This window comes from Equus przewalskii, chromosome 2 (assembly GCF_037783145.1).
Source record: "Equus przewalskii isolate Varuska chromosome 2, EquPr2, whole genome shotgun sequence".
Classification (NCBI taxonomy): Eukaryota; Metazoa; Chordata; class Mammalia; order Perissodactyla; family Equidae; genus Equus; species Equus przewalskii.
The window spans coordinates 76,506,466-76,534,160 of record NC_091832.1 but is presented as its reverse complement, the minus strand read 5'-3'; the positions used below and the strand labels follow the sequence as shown (position 1 = coordinate 76,534,160).

General features: G+C 35.0%; 1 pseudogene; it reads right to left on the bottom strand.

The window, feature by feature from the left end:
• LOC103555101 (ATP-dependent Clp protease proteolytic subunit, mitochondrial pseudogene) overlaps window positions 1-26,477 on the bottom strand; it is a 60,589-nt pseudogene extending 34,112 nt beyond the window's left edge.
• Between the last annotated feature and the right edge of the window lie 1,218 nt (window positions 26,478-27,695).

Sequence of the window (27,695 nt, the reverse complement as noted above, 5' to 3'; positions counted from 1 at the left end):
TGTTGCTGTGCACTGACAAAGACTAGAGCTCTTCTCTGCCTCCTAGCACCAAGTGATAAGCAAGCCAGGTAGTCTCCTCCTCAAATTCCATCCCAAGGACTCCATCAGTGGCACCTGTGACTGAATGGGCACGTTCAGTTGAGGGAAGGATGAGAAGGTAGCCCTTAGGTTCAACCTAAATTCAGAAATCCATCTTTCTTATTAATAGAGCTGATACTGTGATACCCATTTGGCTTTGTGTTAGTTATATAAGAATTTGGAATAGGAAAAAAATTGATGAACACAATACACTCAAGAAAAGGAAACCGTGGGGCCTGCCCAGTGGCGCAGTGGTTAACTTCACAGGTTCCGATTCTTGGCGGCCTGGGGTTTGCCAGTTCAGAGCCTGGGTGTGGACATGGCACCGCTTGGCAAGCCATGCTGTGGTGGGTGTCCCATGTATAAAGTAGAGGAAGATGGGCATGGATGTTAGCTTCCGGGCCAGTCTTCCTCGCAAAAAGAGGAGGATTGGCAGTAGTTAGCTCAGGGCTAATCTTCCTCAAAAAAAATAAAAAGAAAGAGAAAAGAAAAGGAAACTTCACTACAGAGTTAGTGATTCTAGGAGATTTCATGGATGTGAAAAAAGTTTCTGAAGAGTAGGTGCAGAGAAAGAAAGGAACCAATCGTATTGTTGAGATGATAAGGAATGAGCAAAATTACAAAAGTACAAAAGCAAAGGATAAATTAAAAAGACTGAAGAATCCCTTTCTTACAGGAATAGAATGTTTTATGTCATCATTTACTATTTTAGAATATTTACCAAAATGTTTCCATTACTCTAACTCATGTGTATCAAACATTACAGTAAAAAGTTGTTACATCTCACTGTCTTCATTTCACTGCAGTTATAAGTTCTACCCCACTTTTACAATCATTAAAACTAATTAATTTTTACATCGTCTTGACATAACTACTAAACAATTTTATGTGATCATTTGTGATAAAAGCAAAATTCAGAAACAATTTATGTCTTGCTATAGCCTGGTCCATACTAATTAAAATTGAAAAGACGATTGGATTAAAAATTACCCAACAAAGTGGCTTGATTGATTACAATTAGTCTATTAGTCTGACATATCACTCATTCAGTCTAGTGGCTAAAAGTTATGCTGAGAATTATCTTGATGTACTTCTACTTTGGGTTATAATATTTGTGTCAGAAATTTTTACCAAAAAAAAGTTTTCCTGACTAAATGACAATAATTATGCTTACTAAAATAAAGCAAAATAATTCTATGATTTGAACCTAATTTTAGATGGAGAGGGGATTCTGAGAGTGAAGATTCTGGAAGTGAAGCAGCTTACCCTGCCACTCACCCAGTGTTTTTCTCTCTCCCTTTGGTTTCATTTGTTTTTTACTGTGACATCAGCACAAAGGCCACAAAAATATGCTTACTCCTTCCTCCTTCTGAAAGAAAAGAAACAAAGCAATGTTCTTGTTTCTTTTTTTTTTTTTTGAGGAAGATTAGCCCTGAGCTAACATCCGGCAATCCTCCTCTTTTTGCTGAGGAAGACTGGCCCTGAGCTAACACCCGTGCCCATCTTCCTCCACTTTATATGTGGGACACCTACCACAGCATGGCTTGCCACTCGGTGCCGTGTCCTCACCCGGGATCTGAACCAGCCAACCCCAGGCACCAAAGCAGAACATGTGTAGCTAACCGCTGCACCACCAGGCCGGCCCCAAAGCAATGTTCTTAATTACAAACAAAACATTTTGTTTCAAATTTTCACTCAACCAAATTGAGACAGTTTGACATCTTCCAGATTATCCTTACAAAACTCAAAGATTAAAGGGACATAGTTATTAAAAACACAAACAAAAAGATTAAAGAAAGCTAATTTTCTAAAAAACAGGTTTCTGATCCTAATCATACTAGTAAAACCAAGTAATTTGATAGGGACCCATTTGCCTTCATCATACACAAGAACCAAAAATAAATAGAGTTTGTGAGTTAGAGCTCGCCGTCTTGGAACACCACTGCCATGTGAAGAATTCCAGGCCCACTACTGGAGTCACAAGGCTCAGCTCACAGCCAGCACCAACTACCAGATATATGGATGAGGCCATTTTAAACAAAGCAGGCTCTGCGAAATCACTAAATCAACATACTTACCTCCATTCACCCAGTGAGATCAGCTCAAGCTGCTAAATCAAAAAACCATTGGCAAAGAAAACGATTACGAGTTTTAAGCTTCCCTGTTTAGGGGCTGGTTTGTTTCACAGCCATCAATAACTGATGCACTAATTTATGAAGTTTCTATAAATATTAAATGAGTGAATGTTTCTACAATGCGCATGACAGTAGCCAGCACATTGTAAGCGCTCATTAATATCAGCATAGCGTTTTTTTTACTTCTGCCATTAATATTTAAGGATGGTAAGTATGACTCTAATAACATATCCTTTATCTACAATTTGGGGGAATAAAACGTAAGAGGTGGTGCAAATCCGGGGAATTGGGATTTGATATCTAAAACTCGCTTTGCCTCAATTTGCACAATGACCGTGGGATGTCAGTACTCATCTGGGTCTTAATTTCCTCTTCTACAGAGTGAGAGTGGTGCTGGGGTAGCCAAGAGCCTTCCTATCTGTGTATTCATGAGCTTACATTGTTCAGATAACCTAAGGTTACCTCATAAAGCACTAAAGCTTTTTCTTTTCATTTTAAAGATATTGTGGATATTTTATTAAAATACGTTATGTTTCCTGACCTTGTTAATCAAAGTGTGATCAGCATCGTGGAGTCATTATTGAATGACTCCTGATTGCTGTCAATACTTTTGCAAGTATGAAGATTGCTTGTCCCCAAAAGAAATGTTGAAAGTTCGAAGGCTATCTGTGTCTACACAAAACACAAAATTCTCCCAGACTGTTGTACTTCGGTGATTACTTGTATCTGCTTAATTTTGTAATTCTGTGTTTTTATCTATAACTTTTAGAATGTGATTGTCTGGCTCTTATCCCAAACATTAAAAAAATTAGTTTCTCTGTTGTTGTAGGCTGGGATGGAATAAAACGAAGACCTTCAGGACTATGCTAAAAACAGACTGTAGAGAAGCAGCAATTAAGGCCCGGAGGTTTCTTTCTTCAAAACAAACAAGCAAACTCAGTGAAACATGCATACAGATTAATGCATGCAATTTATATAGATACAGAAAAGCATGTAAATGTGAATAATAACAAAGTTAATGCTTAATGTATTTAAAACATATTTAAAAAAACAAAACCTTGCTAGCAGCTTAAAAGTACCATTTGTATACCTCTTAATCACACATCCTTTTCTGAAGATAATATCTGTGTATGCATAGATGTGTATATACATATGTACATACGTAGGTACAAATACACATACATACATATACGCATGCATATGTGCGCATACACATACTTGGGAAAAATCATGCCCTTACTATTTCAAGCAAGTTTACTGCATACACACCTTCCCCGCATGTATACATACATACATACATTTATGTATGTAATTTTGTCTGTTTTTGAATCATACATAAATGGAATTATATTGTACCTATTGTTCTCCGATTTGCTTCCTTCTAACCCGTGTGGTTATTGAAATTCATTCAGGTGATTGCACATAGCTGTTGTTCCCTCATATTTACTGAATTATGGTATACCATTTACGACTATACAACAATTTTATTTGTGCTAATCTTAACAAATATCTGGGCTGTTTCCATTTGGGATTTTAATACACAGTGCTGCTATGTGCATTGTATGTGAGTGTCTTAGCTCAGGCTGCTATAACAAAAATATCATAGACAAGTTGGCTTAAACTATGAAAATTTGTTTCTCACAGTTCTGGAGGCTGGAAGCCTGTTAGCATGGTCAGGTTTTGGTGAGTGCCCTCTTGCTGGTTTGCAGATAACCATCTTCTCCTTGTGTCCTCATATGGCAGAGAAAGAGGGAGAGCTCTAGTCTCCTTCTCTTCCTACATGGACACTAATCTCATTCATGAGGCTTCCCTGTCACAACCTTTACCTTCCAAAGGCCCTACCTCTAAATACCATCACACTGGGGATTAGAGCTTCAACATATGAGTTTTAGGGGGACACAAACATTCAGTCCATAGCAGCAAGAATTTCCCTAGATTTAATTGGAGTGAAATTGTTGCGTTTTAAAATATGAGCATATGCAACTTTACTATATAATGCCAAACTGGTTTCTGAACATGGTTGTACCAATTTTTTCTTATCAACAGTGTATGAGAGTTCCAGAAACTCTCCAAGTCTTACTACAAAAACTCACCAAGTCTTGGTAGTGTCTGATTTGAAAAATTCTGTCTGTCAGGCAGGTGTGTAATAGCATCTCAATATGTTTGTAATTTGTAATTTCCTTGATGATTAATGAAATTGAGAATTTTAACTCATGTTTGTTGACCACTTGAGTTCTCTTTTGTGCAGTGACTCTCAATTTTGTTCCATTCATCTATTTAATTTTTTCCTAATTGTCTTAATTATTATAAGGCGCATCTTTCTAACTTGTTCTACTTTTTCAAGAACACTAGGCCTATTTTCAGAATTTTTTACTTTTCAATAAATTTTTAAATGAATTTGTCTAGTTCCACTGTGGAGGATAAAAAAGCCTACTGGAATTTACTGAGATTGATTTGAATTTGTAAATAAATTTGAGGAGATCTGATGTCTTTATAATATTGAGACTTCCAATCCACGAGCAAGATATCTCTCAATTTATTAAGAATTATTTAATGCATCTCAATATATTTTTATAAATCTTTTCCTTGAGTTATGCAAAATTTTCTTAAATTTATTTCTAGGTGTTTCATATATTACCTTCTTAGAATAATGACTTTCAGCTAAGCCTTTTGTTTCTTTTTGTTTCCTTTCTACTCTGGCTAAGACCTCCAGTATATAATTAGACACAAATGACAATAAATGGCATCTTTGTTTTGTTCCAGATCTCAAAGGGATACATTTGAACATTTTCCCATTGAATGTGATATTTGTTATAAGTTGTTTTTGCTGATATTTTTTATTAGAGAAGGGAAATTCTTTTCTTTTTATAGTTTAATCGTTTTATCATTTATGGATATTTAATTTTACCAAAAGCTTTTTCTGCCTCTAGTAAGATAATCATAAACATTGCTTTGCTCTTTTACCAATTCATATAATGTCAAATGATTGCTCTCCTAATATTAAACCATCTCACATTACTTGGACAAACTAAAATTGGTCATTTAAAAAATTTATGTCTTTATGTGTTCAGTTTTCTAATATATTGCTTAGGGCTTTTATATATATGCTTACTACTGAGGATGGTCTGTAGTTTCCCGTGCTTACATAGTTATTGTCAGATTCTACTATCATAAAAAAGTCTACCTTCATAAAATACGTTAGGAAATGGTCTTTTTCCTTTACTCATTAACAATTTTTTAATTGAAATTATTTATTTCTCAAATATGTGTTAGAACTTACCACTGGAGAAAAATGAGCCATAAGTTCTCATGATGATCAGATTTTGGTTACTGAATCAATATTTTAATAATGAGACTATTAAATTTTTCTATTTTTTTGAGTCACTTTTATATTCTTTATTTTTCTTGTAATTTGTTCTACTTCATTTAAATTATCAATATATTGACATAATTTTTATAACATCATCTTATTAGCTTTATTGTCTCAGCTCTTAAAATAAAAGCATTTTTTTGGGCTGGCCTGGTGGCGCAGCAGTTAAGGTCGCACATTCGTCAGTTCGGATCCAGGTGTGGACATGCACACTGTTTGTCAAGCCATGCTGTGGCAGGTGTCCCACGTACAAAATAGAGGAAGATAGGCACAGATGTTCTCTCAGGGCCAATCTTCCTCAGCAAAAAGAGGAGGATTGGAGGCAGATGTTAGCTCAGGGCTAATCTTCCTTAAAAGATAAATAAATGAATGAAAGCATTTTTTCCCCTTTGAAAATGGTTATTTGTGTCTTCATTGTCCTTTTCTTGATGCCCCAGCACTGATGTGCCTAATTTGGGGTTCTTTTAATTGAGACAAAAATATATTCTGATACTTGTTTTTCCTATTCTTTTCCTGATTTTCTGTTACTAACAACCAAAACTATTCCTTAAAAATTTTCTCTCTCTCAGGTATACAATTATCATTTATTTAAAAATATCCAAAAATGCAAAGTGTTGGACAGTGATTATCTTATAGATGTTATGGCTTTGAGAGAATTGCTTCTTATAATACTCTTGTTGAAGAATATTAGGCCTTCTTAGAGCTTAAGTAACTTGCTAGTGGTTAAATAGTTAAGTAATACAGCCAGGATTCAGAGCCGGGTTTGTCTGAAACTAACCCTGGACGTGTCCACAGCTACAGTGGATTGCCTTAAGAAACGCACGAGGTAATTGCAATCCCTAAAGGTCCAAGGAGAGCTACTAAACTACTTGATCAAAGAATTAATAAGGCCAAAGTAAAACCAAAAGTAAATTATGAGTTCTGAAAAAAGAAGTAGATATAAAATGTAAAAGAGTTCATATTCTTACATTTTATAACAAATACTTGAGTTTTTGTCTAAGTAGTGTGAAGAATGGCCCGTACAATTTAGTGTAAACAATTCAGTTTTAGTAAAAATGATGATAATATGTACGCTATTTAATAGTCTCATCATAAACATACTGTTTGTGGGTAATTAAATGTATAGTATGTCAATTTATGATTTATAAATGTAGATAATCTCAGTGTCATTTATTGAAATTATTTATGTTTGCCAAATTTTTAATGAGAAAAAATCTCCAGATGCTTTTATATAATGTTAGGCCTGGCTATTAAGTCTTGCTTTCTGTTGTTGTATAGTCCTCAGGTTTGGTAGACAAGAATCATAAAAGGGAGTAAGTAAGATTAAAGGGATGAAGAAGTCACTGCATCTAATGAGCACACACGGTGTTCTGTCAAAGCAAATTAGCCCATGATGCTAATAATTAACTAGGCTGCCACTTGTTCTAGGAGCTTGCAGTGCCGTGAGCCAAGGAAGCATAATAGAAAACTGTCAACAAAATTAGAAGCCTGCTTTAATTTCATATTTATCACCATCTTGTCATCTGTGATAACACTTCATCATACACGTGCTAATGCCTGGAGTGATCGAAATTAAATTCACTTAAATAGAAGTATTGTGCAGGACCAGTAAGTGCAACAAACAATAAGGTGTACACGTTAGAATGAATTTGTTCCAGTTTGAAAATAACAACACTACCATAATGTCGAAGGCTTCCCTTTCTTCAGTGCTATCATACGTTTCCGTGACAGGGAAATACACCCCATTAAGTCTATTGGTAGTAATGCACACATAGTAATCTTTTTCGCATGTTGTATTTTGTCATCTTAGGATTTCACCCTAGTCTCATTTTAGAAAAGAGCCCTAGGTAAATGTCTTTTTGAAAAGGTGTTGTGAAGATAGAATATTTACCGTCAAGCAACACAAAATAAAAATGCAACTGAATAATGTAGAAACATGATTAATCATATCACAGCAGTGAATCCAATTCAGAGCCAAGGGGAAATTATAAAATATATATAAACTGTGCATTCACTTCATGTTCCTAAAAAAACATAGTTCTTTATTTTGATAACCATCTTTGGCCAGGAGTTAAAGCTTGATTCCATTGCCCTCAGAGAGAGGGTGTCCATCTCCCCAGAATAATCAACTGTAGTCTTCCCTGCTCCTTAACTGGGATCCTATAATTTCTTCCAATCCGAAAGATGTTCCTTCTGCCCTCTATCTATGCTAGCCTTATCTAACTCACCCCTATAAAATTATATGAAATTGCTCCAGTTCAAACTACCTCTTTGCTCTAAATTCTTATTGCATTCGTAACCCCTCAATCTGTATTTGCTTCACACATGTTAGCTTTATTTCCCCAAATTATAAGTTTTTTAAGAAATATGATACTTTGTTTTCTCCCCCACAGTATTTAGGGCAGTGATGAATATAGCACAAATGCTCATATATTCTCATTGAATTTATTTTTTCTAATCATTGTAAAACTTGAGAAACCTCAATATATAACACTTTTTTTTCTACCCAATTTCTGAACTGAGAAATGAAAAAAAACAGCATATTTAGGACAAAATCTCATCTTCATTACCAATGAAACAGATATCTTGGCATGTGGCTTGAGTATTAAGACAAAATGAGTTTCCTAATTCTGATTGTACCCCATTATTAGACTGATTGGTCACGAGTAGGCCAGCTCCTTCCTGTCTTTTTGTTTTTGGGAGTCTGCACTCAAGGGACCTGCTCTATGTTCTGTTTTTCTTATAAACCATAAAGTACAGAAAAGCAGCACAGAAGGATGCTTCTTGTGCATGTACTACTAAGATGAAAAAAGAGGAAGGAATTAAGCTACTCATGACCACTTCCTCTTTTCAACCTTACCAGTCAGCTAATAGATGAATGAGTGAGAGGGTAGAGAGAGGCCAAGATTTTTGTTTTAATAGACAACCCTCCACATGGAAGAACCGTTGAGTAAGAGCTCTTCCCCAGCACTATTACCAAAGCAAATAGAATAATGTGTTCACGCTAGCAATGGTGATTTAAGATTATTGTTACAATTTAGAGATTTTTTTTTAATTCAAGGAAATATTCTTGGCAGCTTTCAGTAACCAAATATATTTTGTTCCCAGTCAATTTGGAAGAGCAAGTTCAAAATCTATAGGCGATCCTAATTTGGCGTGTTCAACTTATTCAAGAATAATGTTATGAATGTGTTCAACTCTCACATAGGACATGTGATATGTGTGTTTGCATAATGGTATTAAGCATGTAATTAACAGTGCATGCAGTCTGAACAAAATCTTCATCTATATCAGCAAGAAAAATAATTACATTGACATTGGTAGTGGATAAAAGTAGTCAAATATCATATTCAGATCTTCTGTAATTCAATAATATAAAGTTTGAATATGTAAAAGAAACTAAACTGTCAGTAGAGAAAAATTGTCATCCAAACTACAACAGGAAAGTTGGTTGAATTATTTAACTATGTCCTTTGTAATTTAGGGTATTCTTAAATTATTGTTCTATTTATGAACATACAAAAGATTAGAAGACAAATAAATGATAACAGCTGATAATAGCTATGGAAAAATTCTGCAATACCAACAAGACCTAAAAAAAACAACAGAGTGTATTTGCTCCCTCCGTTTTAACAGAAGTTCAAACATTTTCTGAGGGTCTACCACTGGCATGATATTTGCGTGTGTGTGGCATTTTGGAATCTACACGTAACCCTCAGAGATGTCCCTTTTTTGGGAAAGTGCTTTTTGCGTGTGGATAGCTAATCAATTGGTCCTCTATGATATCAACCAGGCTTAGTTTCCTTTTGAATCATGCTAGCCTATTTGTCAATGTATATAGATTCATTGAGTCACTTTGCTCCCCAAACAATGATTATAAAGGAGCTAGTCTCAGAAAAGAATTAAACTCATTTGTTCTGGATCTGAAAGCAAAGGACAACATGGATGGACCTTGAGGATATTATGCTAAGAGAAATAAGGCAGACAAAGTCAAATACCTATGATTTCATTCATAAGTGGAAGATAAAAATAACAAATGAATGTATAGATATACAATTTAGATTAATGCTTACAAGAGGAGAAGGGAGGAGGGAGGAGGATGAAAGGGGTAAAAGGTACCTGTGTACAGTGATGGATGGGAATCAGTCTGTGGGTGGTGAACATGGTGCAGTCTACACAGAAATCAAAATATATGATGTACATCTGAAATTTATATAATGTTATAAACCAATATTACCTCAATACAAAATAATAATAAATAAAAAATTATCATGGAAATATATTCTTGCACCATATAATCCTCTGTGGTAGGATTTCTGAATGAATTGTGCATTTGAATTAGCTTACTACACCAGTTTATGTGTGTCGTAGATGAATGAACGATTAAATGAATTAATAAATGTATAAATGGACATCTCTTGTGTTTTGTAAAACCATGCTTTTGAATGACAGACCCTGGTGAGAACACTTGGAGGTACAACATACGCCGATTCCTTCTAGCTACGATCAGTCAAAGCACATTTCCAACCTCGTCACTGTTTTTATATGATGCCAGTATTTTGGGTTCAACAATGGAAATAAATCCTGATTTTCCTCTGCTATTTATACTAACCATTCCCAAGTCTACATTTACAGCTACATTCTCTCTTCTGAACTCCAGATGTATTTTTCAACTATCAAATAAAAATTTATACTTGCATACTTCTATCTATATTGTATAGATGTTGTTTAGATATTGTATCTATACTTGTATATCCTGAGAATGTTTGACATACGAAGTACTTGTCCTTAAACTCATTATGTTTCTCCAACCTACTATTCTTCCCATGTTCTGTATCTTATTTACTGGTATTATCCACCTAGCTACACAAACAAGAAAACTAAACACAATACCTTAGCCCTTCTCCTCCTCCAATGCCTGTATCAAATTAATTGCTTCTCTCCTAAACCAGTGGAGAAGTGAATGGGCTTTAGAATCAGACAATCTGTAGTTAAATCCCTCACCTTGATTTTCTCTGAGACTTACATTCCCTATTTTTAAATGTCTTTAAAAAATAACTTTAAAATAAAATTTGTCATTTAAAAATATCTACTTGAATCAAAGAAGAACTAAATAGAGATATTCCATATTCATGGATATCAAGACTCAATATTGTCAAACGTCAGTTCTTCCCTTCTTAATATATAGATTCAGTGCAACCCCAATCAAAATCTCTGCAAGTTATTTTGTGGATATTGGCCAACTTATCTTAAAGTTTACATGGAGAGGCAAAAGACCCAGAATAGCTAATGCAATACTGAAGGAGAAGAAGAAAGTTGGAGGACTGATGCCACCCAATATCGACTTACTATAAAGCTATAGTAATCAATACAGTGTGATATTAGTGAGAGAATAGACAAATAGATCAATGGAACAGAATAGAGAGCCCAGAAATAGACCCACATCAATACAGTCAACTGATCTTTGACAAAGGAGCGAAAGCAATACAATGGAACAAAAGATAGCCTTTTCAACAAATGGTGGTGCAACAACTGGATATCCACATACGAAAGAATTAGTCTACATCCTTCACAAAAATTAACACCCTTCACAAAAATTAACTCAAAATGGATTACAGACCTAAATGTAAAATATCAAACTATAAAACTCCTAGAAGATAACACAAAAGAAAACCAAACGACCTTGGGCATGATGATGACTTTTTAGATATGATATCAAATGCACAATCCATGAAAGAAATAATTGATAAGCTGGACGGTATTAAAATTAAAAATTTCTGCTCTGCAAAATACAGTGTCAAGAGAATGAGAAGACAAGCCACAGACTGTTATAACACATTTATAAAAGACACATCTGATGAAGAACTGTTGTACAAAATGTACAAAGAACTCTTAAAATTCAGCAATAAGAAAACAAACAACTCACAAAAAATGCGCCAAAGACCTTAACAGAGACCTCACCAAAGTAGATATATTGATGGCAATAAGCACATGAAAAGACGCTTCACATCACATATCATCAGAGAAATGCAAATTAAAATGAGATACCACTACATACCTATTAGATTGGCCAAAATCCAGAAAACTGATAACAGCAAATGCTGGTGCAGATGTGGAACAAGAACTCTCTTTCACCGGTGGTAGAAATGAGAAATAGTACAGTCACTTTGGAAGACAGTTTGGCAGTTTTGTACAAAACAAAACATACTCTTAACATAAGGTCCAGCAAATGTGCTTCTTGGTATTTACCCAAAGGGGTTTAAAACTTATGTCCACGTAAAAACTTGCCCATGGATATTGATGGTAGCTTTATTCATAATTGCCAGCACTTGGAAGCAACCAAGATAACATGTCTTTCAGTAGGTGAATGGATAAACAGTGGTACACCCAGACAATGGAATATTATTCAGCACTGAAAAGAAATGAGCTATCCAACCCATGAAAAGGCACAGAGAATCCCTAAATGCATATTACTGAGTGAAATAAGCCAATCTAAAAAAGGCTACATATTGTGTGATTTCAACATATGACATTCTTGAAGAGGCAAAATTGGAGACAGTAAAAAATCAGTAGCTGTCACGGATTGGTACAGGGGGAAGGGTGAACAGTTGGAGCACAGAGGATTGTGGGGGCAGTTAAAGGAGTCTGTATTATACTATAATGTTGCTTACACATCATTATACATTTGTCCAAACCCATAGAATGTACAACACCAAGAGTAAAGTATAATGTATCTTTGGACTTTGGGTGACAATGCAGGTCCATCGATTGTAAGAAATGCACCACTCTGGTAGAGAACGTTGATAATGGGAGAGGCTATGTATGTGTGGGAACAAGGGGTAATCTCTGTACTTTCTTCTCAGTTTTGCTGTGAACCTTAAACTGGTCTAAAAAATTGTCTTAATAAAAGGATTATCTACTTTATAGAAATTTGGGAGGAATAAATACAATAATGTGTGAAAAGCAACTACTACTATGCCTAACAGGCAGTACTCAATAAAGATTAGTTATTTTATACCTATTATCACTATTATTAAATATGTTTCAAACCCATCTACTCATTCAGGCTTTTCTGCGTCTCCCATAGGTTAACCAAACTCACCTTTCTACTGGAACACTGCAATAACTTAGTACTACTCTATCTCCTGTTTTCACTCTTGAATGCTCCCATCTGTTACACTCTGATTTCCCTTACCTTCAGGGCTTTAACATGATTTTCTTTTCTCTGCTTTAATCCATCTTCTCTTCTTGTCCTAATCTTTCTAGCATCTACTCATGCCTTGGTTTGTAAATTAGACATCAATTTCTCTGAAAGTCCTTCTCTGACCCACATCCTCCTCCAATAGAAAATATTTCGTATGATTATCATTCAATATATTCTACAAAATTTATCTTCCTGCCCTCTTTTCTACATTCCCCATTAGATTGTAAGATTCTTGAATTCTGGAACCATGTCCGTCAGGTTAACTATTATATTCTCTGTGCTTAGCCTGATGATCATCACAGAGTTACTTAATAAACAGTTTTTGAATGAATTAATGAATGTATAAATGAACTCCTAATCTATTTATTCCTGATAAGCCATTATTAAGTGACAACAGATTCTGGCTAGAGTTTCCAGGACATCAGACATTCTGATTCTTCTCCTTGGAAGCTGCTAGAAGCTTTTTTGTTGGTTGATTTTATTTTTAATAATAGAATTTCATAATGATCAACTACAGATCTCTTAGATGTTGTTTCCCAATTCTATTCTACTTGTTACATTGTGATAACTCTTTATAAATGTTAGAATTTAACAATACTTTCCCAACAATTAGTATTAGTTATCTATGAAAGCAAAATTTCCCTTTGGGCTTTTGGAAAACAACTTCAGGGAAATAAATTTCCATTAGTGCTTTAAAGAGGTTTAGCATATGATATAGAATGTAGTAAAAAATATATACAACTTTAGAATGGTACACACTGAGATTGCAAACCTTCCATAGCACTTAAGAGATCACGTTTTCCTAAAATATACACCACAATGAGAGAATTCAGTCCTTAGGACTTCCATCTGGCAGACCTGATGAACAAAGGCCATCAATCTGTTCTCAAAAATAGCTGGATGCTTAGACTCAAAACTTGTGAAAACATCTCTTATTTGTGATGCTTTAATACGCCTCTCAGACTTCCTATCTTTCAAGGTGTAAGGTTAAGGAAATGACTCTGCATCTGCTGATTGGAAAAATAGATGAGGAAGACAATCAGGCAGAGTTACAGAATCCGCCCTCTGTTATTTACACTCGGAGCAAAGGGTATATATCTTTCAGTTCAAGCTGATTCCACCCTTTATGCCTGGTTCTTTTTTCCTGCAGTTCTGTTTCATTTTATTTAATGATTACCTCCTTGAAAGCAATCACCGTTAGATTCATCCTTCCCATTTCCCCTTTTATTGGTCTCATAGTTTCCGAACTGCTTTTATATTTACTTTCCCAGATGCCGAACTCTAGGACAACAACTCCTATGGGTAATGTTTGTGTTAAAAGTTCAATTTTAATGTTTTCTAATATGAGGAATAGAACTTGCAAGAGAGTGCCATATTCCTCTTAAGAATCCTCTATTTTCCTTCCTCAGGATGTACATAAAAGTGACACAAACTGTTCACCACATCAGTGTTCTCAGAAGTATTTTTCTTGAAACACTAACCCCTTGGATGTTAATATGGTCAAAGACATTTAAGAAATATATTTTAAAAGTTATATGCCTCTTTATTGTAAGACTTCTCAGAGGCTTTAATAAGCTAATGTAAATAGTGAGTCTGCAAGACAAGAAAATGTAGACATTTCCAAAATTTATTTGCTACTTTGTTTCAAGTCCTCTCTGAACAGTTTGTGGAACATTTAATAGGAAAGCCTGCACTATATACACTGTATGGCAGCCATCCAGTAACTTTTAATTATTATCTAGTTTTTAATTCAATCAGGCAAAACCTTTGGTAAATTACTGCACTAGTAGTAAGTGCCCATGAGCTTTATTCAGTACAAGCCAGTTCATTTTCCATTTGAATTTCAAAAATTTGTATGAAAACTTGATACATAGGGGCTGGACCCGTGGCTGAGTGGTTAAGTTCGTGCGCTCCACTGCAGGCGGCCCAGTGTTTCATTGGTTCGAATCCTGGGCGTGGACATGGCACTGCTCATCAAACCACGCTGAGGCAGCGTCCCACATGCCACAACTAGAAGGACCCACAACAAAGAATATAATACAACTACGCACCACGGGGCTTTGGGGGAGAAAAAGGAAAAAAATAAAATCTTTAAAAACTTGATACATAGAACCAAGTTCCCTAATTTTATTTATTGTTATATGTTACTCCAAAGAGTGAATCATGTAAAAAGGTCAAAAAAACTCCAATGCTATTTTTTCTCCACCAGCCACTAATATTTATTGGCTTCAGTTAGAAAGGTTGGAAGATCTACATTTATTCTACTCATATTTAATTCACTAATTCAGCCAATTCAACAGCCCCACTATATTACAAGTACTTTAATAGAAGTTTTGATTACAATGATGAAAAGTCAGAAACTCTGTTCTTATGGAAATTTAGGCCAGGGAGGAGGCAGGCCAACGACTCTCTCGAATACTGGATAACACTGCTGCAGTGGCGCCCAGCATGGTATCGCAGAGGAGGAAGAGACTAACTCTGCCTCGAGTCGTCAAGTCTGCTTAGACAAGGAAAGCAGTGTTTGAACTAATACCTGAAAGACCAGTAGACAGAAAAGTAGATATAGACTTCCAATAAAAGAATATATCACATCTAGGGATCTACAAATAGCTCTGTTTTTCTCAGGGGAACAGTCTGAGGAATTGAACAGCCTCTCCTGGACATTTTTAGCACATGGTGCCTATTATATACTTTGGCTTTAGTCTCTTTCAAAGACAGCATCTTAAATTGATCTCATAATTTTCTGATTTCTCCTTCACAAAGGGTGAGTACTGTGCTTACTGGCTGGATTCTTCAGGGCAACAGTGAGTCCCTGAAACAAGGCCGTAGCTAATGTATACACTCACAATATTATAGGGGAGAGTTGTGTGTTAGGATGAACAACATCATTATTATCTTGATATTAAACATAGAAAATGGAATAAGAAAATTGGAAGGGAGAGAAAATCGGAAGAGAGAATGAAAGTAAACAGGTAGGAGAGAGAGTAAACTTTTAGAGAGGACATCATATTCATTCCATCGAATGCTATAAAAGTATGAATTCTAATATTCAGTGTTAGTGAAAACTGGAAAACACACATACACACCTGCACTGTACTCTGAGTACTATCTTGGGCAAAAAAGAAAGATCTATCAATAGAATTATTAAGTATAAGACGTTTCTTCAGTTTAAAAGCAGAAGATAAAGACAAGTGCTCACATCAAAGTGCACAGACCGCACAGAGCAAGCTCGTCTTCTTCCCAGCTGGAAATCGTTCTTATCGTTTCTTTGTCTCACTTACCCAAGATTCTCTCTTTTCTCCAACAAAAGCAATGCTCCATTGAAGTTCCCTAAAACAAGAAAAAGAGGATTAAGGAAACCAATGTACTGAACTAAACGGCAGGGTTTTCTGAACTTCTTGAAAGGCATTATCACTGAAATGTAAAAGGAGGATCTGAGAATTGTAAACGAAAAGACAAAGAATTGAAAAAAATTGTTTTTATGAAAGGCACTATAGCTGTGGACAGAGATAGGATGGAAATAATTGCTAACACTTCACAGCTATTTCTATGAGCCAAATAGTGTTCTCAACGCTGCATGTATTCAATACTTTAATCCTCTGAATGACTCTAACAGATAGGTTCTATTGTTGGCCCCACTTTGAGAATAAGGTATTCAGCCACGGTGGGGTTAATGCGAAGCTCTAGGTGACATAGCTAGGAAGTGACAGAGAATAAGTGAATTCCATGGTTTAGGATCGAGAATCTACAATCTTAATATTTATGCTAAACATATTTTAAATACTAAATGATAATATTTTTGTATGTTGAATACATTTTATAAAATATTTATTATTCCTTTAAAGATTGAATCTAGGTGTGTAAAAATAATTTCCTGGCCAACACATTGAGGTCATCTAGTTTGTCATAATTTGTATTCAAGACCATACATGAAATTATTGGTCCCATCATTAGCTGGTTATTATAATAACTACATAAGAAACAGGTAAAGCACCGTTTTTATTCTTCATGATTGATTTGTGGATATATCCATGTACAGACATATTTATTACATGCGTAATTCTTAAAATTCTAACCATAAGCCAAGATTTTAGAAAATAAATGAATAAGCAGAGAAAAACTAAAATAAATGTTCAAAAGGTAAAATGAAATCAATATTAAGTTAATGCATAATATGTAAGCCATAAGATCCTGTCTACTTGTTAGAAAAGAGTCTATAAACTTTGTTCCAAGAGTCTCATGTTTTATATATATATATAAAAGACAATTAGTAAATTTGTCAGAGGAATTATTGCTAGCAGAGAGAAAAAAAATAAACTTCTCCTATAGATTTTTGTAAAGTAGTGGCTACGGTCCAAGTGCTCAGGGAACAGGAGCATCCACTGCTTCCTTCATGAAACAAACAATGGATTTCATGTAGTTCTTGTTTTATAATGCGCTTTGTCGTAAACCGATAACACAATTCCAAAGCAGAATTCAGTAAGAATAATTTCTACATAGTGCCAGAATTATACGGTCCAAGTATATCACTCAATGATGTTATAGATTAACATAAAGATAAAATATATTTTACAAATCACAGTAAAATATATATTGGTATATATAAATTAAAAATACACTCACATATATATAATGAAACCGTCTATATGCTTACTGTGCCAGATGGACTCTGACATTTTCTATTCTGTTCTGATATCATTCAATATTTAAAAGTAGGCCAGGAACTACTCAATTAATTTCCTGACCCACAAATGGCTTGTGACCTATGGATTGAAAAATACTGACCTTGAGCGAATTTGAATCTCACATTACCTGTTCTGTTTCTTATAATAAAACCTGATAGATATTGAACAGAAATGAACTTGAGTTTTTGTGCCGTAAAATAGTATATGGGATATAAATATTATATTTTAATGATTAAAGAGAGACACTGTCACAATTTAGTGAAAGTTGCGATTCTGGCGAAAAGTTGTTACTATCTTATGTAGATACAGAAGGCTGAGAAGAATCTCTGACAAGATATGTGGTTACCCAAATTTCAGATGGAAGTGGGCCAAGGCAACAAATATGAGCCTGACTCCAGTCTAACTCAGAAAATCATTTCTAGTTCATTCTAACTCTAGGACAAATGGACAGTGAAGCCCCAGGGTTTTAGGACATTGACTACAGCCTCAAATATTTTATTCCCCAAATTAAAAATCTCAAAAGAAACTTGCTAATGTCTAACTTAAAATAGTGTGATATCTTTGTAAACTCAAAAATAAACTGAGTTGCAAAATGTGCCATGTATTTGGGCGTGGAAATAGCTAATTCAGATTAGTGCAAGTAAAATGATACATTTGCATTTTACAAATGAGACCTACCCAAGAAAAACCCCTGCTGGTGTCCTGGCTAACGAGGAAGTTCTTTTTAGAGCTGGTACATGGTAGGGGACCAAAAACTTGCTTCTAGAATTAATTAATTAATGAAGGAGAGTTAGATAGAAAATATCAATTGCTGGAAGTATTAAAAAAACGTGTTTTCATGACAGGATAACTTTTATAGAAGTGAACCACATCTACCTTAATTTCTATCTTTTAATAGAAAAGTAGGCTAAATCTGTACATTATTCTAGTGATCAAAAAATTCATAATTAGTGGGTGTTGAAATTGGCAAATACATTTTTAACTTAATGAAATATGAACAACCTTAGATAAAGTCTACAAAAATTTGAAACTGAAATATTCAATGCTGAATTTTTTAAACTATTTTATGAATTTTATGCTTTTATTAATCCAATTTCATCTTAAACTACTGATTAATGATTGAATCAACTGAGATCTTATGTGTAACTATAAATTCCATCATTACTGTCTTCATCACTTCATCTTTCCCTTCCACAAAGCAATACAATGAATAAATGATTTATTATTGACATCATACACTGTGAAAATGCTAGAAATGAATGTTAACAAATGAATATAGAATGATTACTACAAAGATGGTAAGAGTATAGTTTTGTCAGGGATTTGAAACAGCATTTGATGAGGCTTGAAATTATTATTGTTTACAAAAAGACTATGAAACACACATTTCTCTCTCTTAAAGATAGAAACTATGGCATTTTATCTTATAAGAAGGAAGAATTCATTATTCACAGTAAAGAACACTATAATAAAAATACTCCTTTTTTTCCTAGTGGAATTATAAAAATAATGAGAGTTGTTTATCATTTTCTCATGCATGAATATCAAAGTTAATGCCTGAAAATAAAATTTGTAAAAAGCAGCATTTAAAATTATACTGGCAACTGAAAAATTCCCTCGACATCATTAGAAGAATCTAAACTGATGTTTCCTTATTACTGTGCTCACAACTCCTCATTTTTTCATGCCTTACCAATGTCCTACATTTCATAAGAATATCTAAGTCAAAAGGAAAAATATGCCTTTAAAATGTATTTGCTCAAAATAAAGTAGCCTTGTTTTCTTTTGATTTTTGAAAATGTCCTGTTTCCATATCCTTTGAAGTTTAGAAATTAATCTCCACCAGTAATGAGCAGATAGGCAAGTGCTGATTACTTATTCTGATAAATCAATTTACTTATCTAATTATCATTTATTTTTTAAAAGTCTCTTAGACACATGCATTTTCACTTGAAGCAGGATTAGATTGTTAGCTTTTCCTAGCTGAAGCAGGCATAGGTCAAGCCAAACTATATTTTTCTCCAAAATAGAAAAACTTAAAACGCTATGTATAAATGTAAATTTATTGGGTTTATATCTATATATATATAATGACTACTAAATTATGTAAATGATACCATAATAGTTATCCTGAATAATAACAAGAGTGTATATGTACAATGGACACCCTTTCTGTTATGCACATGAGAAATGATTCTATTCCCATTTGTCATTTACTAAATCTTTAAGAAACTATGTCTGTTTTTCTCACATTCATTTGGGAGGTTTTCAGAAGAGCAGACTGTGAATAAAGTAAAAATCACTGCTGAAAATGAATTAGCACCATGTCTGAAAGAGGCAGACCTCACATAGGTGCCAAATGAAAGGCGTGATGACCCTCATAAACACCTTGTGTGAGTTAATAAGAGTGAAGGTTCATTTCCATAATGACTCCACATTTGCATCTGTTGTATACCACTCAGGGTGCACGATAATATAGGCTGTGCATGGTAGAAGTCAACTATGAATCAGACAGGTTGTGATTCTCATCACTTCGGTAATAAAAATGACCATGCAGACTTTCTATCTGGCCCAGCGCCCAAGTAACAACCATTAAATTGGCTTAACAACCACGTAGACTTTGAAGTATACCATCTGCTAGTCATCTTTGTTGCTACTTCCTTCTCCTTGTAACTACATAAACATTAATTTACCATCAAATATATACTTCCAGAAGGCCCACCTAGGACAAGGTGAAAAAGCAGATTCTCTCACTGTTTTCTACTTCTGCCACCAATATCCTCTGAGCCAAAGGAATAAGATAGCATGGAACAAGTTCAATTATGCAGAATGGAAAAGGCAAACTGTGAGGAGCAGTAACATACCTTTGGAGACTCTGCTGACCTGGAAAGTACAGATTGCAGCCTGGAAATCCAGTGGTTTTATTCTTCAAACACAACCACAGACTCAAGGCATGAAGATGAAGAGAAAAGGTCCATGTCTTAGGTAATGGCATACCAACAAAGGTAAACTATCCTTTTAACCATCATCGGAGGCCAAATTATTTCTTTGGGGAAAAAGCTATGCATGGAATTTTTTTCTGTCCATTTTCTCATTACAGGAGGAACCAAAATGATACGGATTAGATAATATTAGTCAGTGAAAAGAAATGAACGTATAATTGACATTCATATATTCATATAAGGACTAAGCCATAGAATTTCAATATGTGCTAACATACTTTTAGAATTGAATACTAAAAGCAGCAGCATGATGTCCAATTCTGTCTTTGACTTGACTTATGTTCATTTTTACTCTGAAAAGATCACTTGATTAAGTGATAAAATGAGAAAAATGCAAAAAAGATATAGTTGATAGTTTCCATCTCTGCTTAAGAGAAACTCCCTATGTCAATTCAGCAAATGTGAAACTAAAGATGATGGAAGAGAAGGATATCCAGAAGAGGGAAAAAATGGAAACAGTAATGGATGGAAATACCAATAATCAATAATGCTCTGGTACATAATTCTTGGGGGCCTACAATAGAGAGGAAACCAAAAACCATCAGACAGATGGAGTGGCCCATCACAAGCTTTTTCCAGAAAGCTCAACAACTATATTTTCTTACTCAGAAAGCTCGTCCTATTTTATGACTCAACTTTTCTTTTATTACTGATGGTTTTCATATCTGTGAGCTCAGTCCTGTTCTCCCATTCAAACTCCAGCCATTATTTTCAATTGGTAGACTTTTGTTTGGTATCTTCCTGGCTTTTGAAACTCAACAGTAACCAAAGCTTCTCTGCCTCCAAAGAATCAATGCAGCCTTAATGAGTCAGGAAGACTTGGAAACTTTCTTTTAAATCTCTTTCAGCTGTCCTATCATTTTATTTCTACTGCCACTAGCGTTGTACTCTACCTCTTCAAGCCTGAATTGCTGAAATATTCAATTTGATGGTCTCTCAAACTCTAAATTCTCTGTCTTTATTCTGTGTTCTACTGTTGGACTAAATTAACTCAAATATGGTTGCCTGATTTGCAGTCTTTAGGGAGAGCTAATTTCCAACTACATTAAATGTATTATTTCTTTGCTTGACTTCATTTAAGTTTTAGCTAATATTTATTGAGCACTGAGCTAAGTGTTTGACAGGGATTATCTCATTTACTACCGGAGACTGTGGCAAATGTAGTAATGTTCCTATTTTAACAATATGGAAACCTAAGTTTACAGAGATTAAATAAGTTGCCCATGGTCAGTCATAGTTAGTAAAAGTAGAGTAAGTATTTAAACCCATATCAAAAGAGGAATGATAATTGCGTGATGTGATAGAGAAGTTAGTTAATGCTCCCATGGTAATCATACTGAAATATGTAAATATATCAAATCAACATGTTGTATACCTTACACTTACACAATGTTATATGCTGATTAAAAAAAAGTACAACAACAAAAAACTAAACCCATATCAACCTAACTTCAAACTTAGTCCTCTTAATCATTCTGCTGTATTGTTCCCACACCACTTTCTCAGCTTCACTTCTTCCTAGGGTCAACACATTTTCCCTACATTTAGAATCTCTCTCCCCAATCTTTCATCTATCTGTGTTTCTCTCTCCGTCTACCCTCCTTCTCTCCCCTTTCTCTCTCTCACACACACACACACACACCCCTCCTTATGCCATCTTCCTTATATCGAACTCGTTCCTTATCCTTCATATTCTCTATTTAAATATTTCAAGACAAAGTTCAAGTCATTTTCAAGCTCTCCTCTTTCATGAAAGCTTTCATAAATACTTATCTTTATTAATTTCCCTATGTATTCAACTCTTACAGAACTCATAGTCTATCATGGAAATTATTATACAGTTTGCCTTGTATCATTCACTATTTTTTCTTGTATTCTTATCTCTACAACTCATTTAGACCTCTTTCAAGGTAAGGAACTTACAGTTCTCGATAATATGCTATACAAATGTAAGTTGTCATTTCTATTATTATGCTTCCGCATACTCTGCTGATACCAGTGTACTGAATATATAATGTGTACTCGCTGAGCTCCATTTTCGTTTATCAATGGCAGAGCTAGAACTTAAACATAGGCTTTTGATTTTCCAATTCAGTTGAATGAAACCACAACTTACAACCAGTTATAAATCTTTGGAACTAGAATCCTGGTAAAGGGAAGTTTGTTGTCCTCTACAATTTGAAGAGCAGAACACTCAGACCTGTTTAAATTCAAAAAGGGACAGGCAGATCTTTTATAAATAACAATCAAACAATTAAAATGTGCATCCACTGAAAAAATATTTAACATTGATATTCAGTGGATAAAGCCATTAGTATTCACAGGGAAATTACGAAGATGTAAGAAAAAACTATCAGTAAAACTATCCAATCCCAAGCTTCTGGAAAAAACAGAACTACAAAGGTAATTCTGAGAGAAAAGGAAGGATGTTTCTGCTTAGACTAAGAAAGAAGTTGGGTGTTGTCAGAAATATACTGGTAGGGGTCGACCCCGTGGCCGAGTGGTTAAGTTCGAGCTCTGCTTCAGCGGCCCAGGGTTTCGCTAGTTTGGATCCTGGACGTGGACATGGCACCCCTCATCAGGCCGCACTGAGACAGTGTCCCACATAGCACACCCAGAAGGACCGACAACTAGAATATACAGCTATATACTAGGAGGCTTTGGGGAGAAGAAGAAGAAAAAAAGAAGATTGGCAACAGATGTTAGCTCAGGGCCAATCTTTAAAAAAAAAAAATACTGGTAATGAAACTTTACCAACACTGTATAATTACCCACCAAAAATGTAATAAGACAGATTCCTGTCTGAAGAGGAGAATAAATTAATGAATTCTAAGCTTATTTCCAAACTTTTTCTTCTTGATTCTAAATTTATAAATTTTTGAGTGTCTGAAAATGTACGCAGTTGAAAACACAGTGTTGCATAACACAGAACAGAGATTCTTAACCCTGGCTACATATTAGATTTCCTAAGAGAGCTTTTTAGAAAATGTCAATGCTTAAGTACTATAGACTAATTAAACCAGAATCTCCAGGGACAGAATCTGAATGATCATATTATTTTAAATGGTGCCCAAGTGACTCCAGTGTGCATTCAGGAGTCAGGACCATGCCATAGAGCATGGCCTGGAAGTTATGAGGGTTGAGAATTACTAATTGGTTGCATGAGTCATGGAAAAACTATCAATTAGTCCCAATAACAGATATGACTTTGATCAGAGCCTTATCACAATAATGACATAGATGAATATTAATTAGATAGAATAAGTGAAAATCAATAAAATTGTGTTCTAGTTCTCACTTTTCTGTAAACATTTGTGGGGCCATGAGAGGCTAAGTCACTTCTTATATCTGAGCCTCCTGATGGCCAGAGCCACAGACATACATTCCAGGGTTGCAATAATGTTAAATCAGAAGATAGTAGGAAAAATTAGAGCCAGAAATAAAAATTATTGGTTGTGAATAAACTTCTGCCTTTAAGCATGTTTTTTAGGCAGTCCAGAGATTACTGCTCTTGATATAGTAAATTCAGATGAAAGTATGAGAAGCCCGATTTGATAAAAGTTGAAATCTAAAAATTAAAAACTACTAAAAGAATCTTTACTGCAAGTAATTAAAACACACATACACACAAATACCTCATAAATAATACTGTATCAGTTCAGTAATGGAGACTACACTGAAAACTCTTGAAGTTCTGACCTAAATCTGTAATATTTTAAACTCTAAGTTAAAGGCAATTTAATAAGGCTGTATGATGAGCTGAAAAAAAGAGACACAGACACTAGCTGCTCTGAATTCTTCAAATAAAATGTTAGCCTTTAAATGATTATAAAATTAATCAGAAACTTGTTTGATTATCAAAATTTTTGAACAGACATGCAATGTGATATAGCAAGAGCATAAAATACACTTCTCAGTGCCATGGAGAAAACTCTCAAAAACAAGAGGAGAAAAACCGTTAATTGGGCTAAATCCTGTGTTAATATTTAACATTCTATTTCCAAAGCAGCCTCAGTGAAAAGGCTTGGATCTTCTTCCTCTGCCCATGGATGTACAACACAATGTTTTCTAAGAAATTTGCTTTGGATGTGCCATCTTAAAGCTTGTACATCATCCTCCTGATTGGAATCTACAAGAGCAGTTTCATACTGAATTCCTCAGAATGTGTAAGAAAACTAGATTCCATGCCTTCCAGATCTTTTTGAGGAATTTCGCAGTCATTTTTTATTTGAATATGCCACTAACAGCTTCCCTGGATGACCACTACTCAGTGATCTCATGTTGTACTGTTTATGTGCATAACAAAATGTGCTTTTTTTGCATAAAAAAGCAAAATGCTTTGCTTCAGTAATTTTAAAGAGAAAGTTGAGGACTCTTCTTCAGTTAACCAAATCAAAAAAAGCACTATATTCATAATTATAGTCATGCGCCACATAATGACGTTTCAGTCAACGATGGACCACATATGATGGTGGTCCCATCAGATTAGTACCATATAGCCTAAGTGTGTAGTAGGCTATACCATCCAGGTTTGTGTAAGTACAGTCTATGATGTTTGCACAACAACAAAATCACCTAATGACATATTTTTCAGAAAGTATCCCCATCATTAAGTGATTCATGATTTTACTTAGTTTTACTTATTGGACAGACTTCAAAAACCACACAAAACATTCTGAAGAGCAAGTCTGGCTTTGTTACTGATAAGTTATAGATTATCTTATCCACTATACCAGATGAGCTGTCTCATTTACTCAATGGCAGTAAAGTGAATTTACACATAATTCTGGTAATTCTATCCAATTAAGACAATGGATTCAAACTGATTTTCTTTTTTTATATTTGCTGAGAGCCAGTGTTCCTTCTATATAACTCCCAGAGTCTACCGACTGACAACAAATTCACTATAAAAGGTTATCTTATTTTCCTAACTATCTTATCACTTGTTCCGGGATATTTTTAGTGTTGTTTGTAGAATACCCGCAGAGTTTCTGATTGATATCTTACTCCATTCCCACCTTTGTAAGGGAAGGAAGGGCGTAGGGTAGTAGAGATGCCTGCTTGTTTTGCACTAAGAACAAACATCACTCATCTCTTTCACTGCAGTAAGAATCTCAAAGTTATATGAAAATGAAACTATTTGGCCTACTTCCTATTGCTGGTTTGGCCAAAATATTTTGGAAAAAAATGTTATTTTGATTAAGAATGAGTGAGGAATGCAAAAATAATTGAAGGACAAGGAGATTATCAAAGAAGTTATTCAATAAAATTTAATATAACTGAGAGATAACCTTCTAGATTGAAGTGGCCAACAGAGTGTCCAGCAGTGTGGATAAAAATAGACCTATACTGAGGCATATTATGCGAAACTTTAGAACATGGAAGATCAAGAGAAGTTTCATTAAATTGCAAAAATTAAGGGGGAAAGAAAAGTCATGTTCACGTGCAAGGGATCAACATTCAAAAAGGCAACAAGGCTTCAGGCTTCCAAGAAGCTATAAGATCCTAGAGTAAAACTTTCAAAAACTGAAGGAAAATTATTTTCAATCTTGAATTTCATTGTCAGCCAAACTATAAATAAAGTGTAAGAGTAGAATAAAGAGATTTTTAGACAAGCAAAGTCTGAAAAAATTATCTTTCCCATGTACTCACCTGAAAGAAGGTTCTGGAGGATTTGCTCTTAAAGTGATTCAATAGCCAAAATCAAGAGGACATGGAACCAACTAAATAGGGACTCCAACAAGTGAGACACATGTTGGAAATATCAAGATGACAGTGAAGAGAGATTCTAGAATAACAAATATTAACCAGGTGGTGGGAGGATTGTTTTGTGCCAGTCTCTGCCTGTCAATAGTGATGCTATAGGCTAGAAATGCCAGGAAGCACTCACCTGTGCCCACCAGGAGCCCCCAAAGGCACGTCTCCTTTTCGAGCCAAAGCTGTGACTGGATGGGCCCTTGTGGTTCCTATTATGATTGCAAGACACACCTCTACAACAACCATCAAGGAATTTTGAAAAAAAAACACAAGCCTTAATACTTACAAAGCCTGGTGGGTACATGCCATGCTGGGGCCACATAGCAAGGTCACAGGTAGCAAGAGAGAGAGCACAGGGACCTGGGCTTCTGCCTTTATTGAGTGGAGGGTGGCGTGCTTAGCATTTCAAGGGTTTGCTCTTTATTGGTGTAAGACATAAAAGAGGAAATTAAAGCATGGGAAGGGCAAAATAAGCCATCAAATGGCCAGTTATCTAAGTCACACAGAGATCTCTAAAACAAAGGGCAACTTCAGGAGTGGGGTGGCCTGACTGTTTATCTAGTCATGTAGCTGGCAATAAGTTTTTAGAGGTAGCTGTCTTTGAAGTGAATGGCTCAACAATCAAAAGCTTAATGTCACGTACCTGCGTTACAATCAAAAAGGCCAACTGTAAGGCTCTTCTACTACAGAGGATGGAATGAAGATGGGGAAATACTGGGCACGTGTGATAAGCTAAGGGATGAAATGAGTAAAATATATTAGTATATAAAAGAAACTAAAAATGAAAATGACAAGAGCCATCCAAGGGCATATTTTAATTAAACAATTAGAATGATTTATGCTAAAATTGTGTGTTTGGTGTGTGTGTGGTTGTAAGAGAAGTGTGTTGATTGTTCAAATTAGAGTTTCAGGGCATTTTATTTTGAGTTTTGAGATGATCAGCAAGGTATCAGATCATTATGTCTTCATTATTGGCCATTGATTTCCATACAAAAGTGTTCAACAAATACAAAGGGATGTTTGATTTCTCTCCTCTGCTTCAGTCAAACATACATTTTTCTTTGTCTACACATCCATCTCCTTCACCTTCCATTAATACTTCATCCCCCTACAGTCTATCTTCCACATTTACTGCTTCACTAAAAGTGCTCTAAGAACAAGAGTAAACTCACTGATGCTAAATTTGATAGACACATTTCCATTTCCATCTGACTTGAAGTTTCAGACACAGGATAGTTGACAATTTACCATGTATTCTAGGTGATAACACCCTCTGCCTTTCTTAGTCTATATGGAGCTGAATGGGGGGTAACTCAATTCTCAAGGAAGACATGTAGCCAGGACCTGACTAATCAGAGTATATAATTATAATATCCTTGGCATCAGTAATTGGTTTTTGGGTTGACACATAAACTGAGTGACATCAGCACTAATTCCAAGAACTTTGATTTAGTGGTCAGGCAG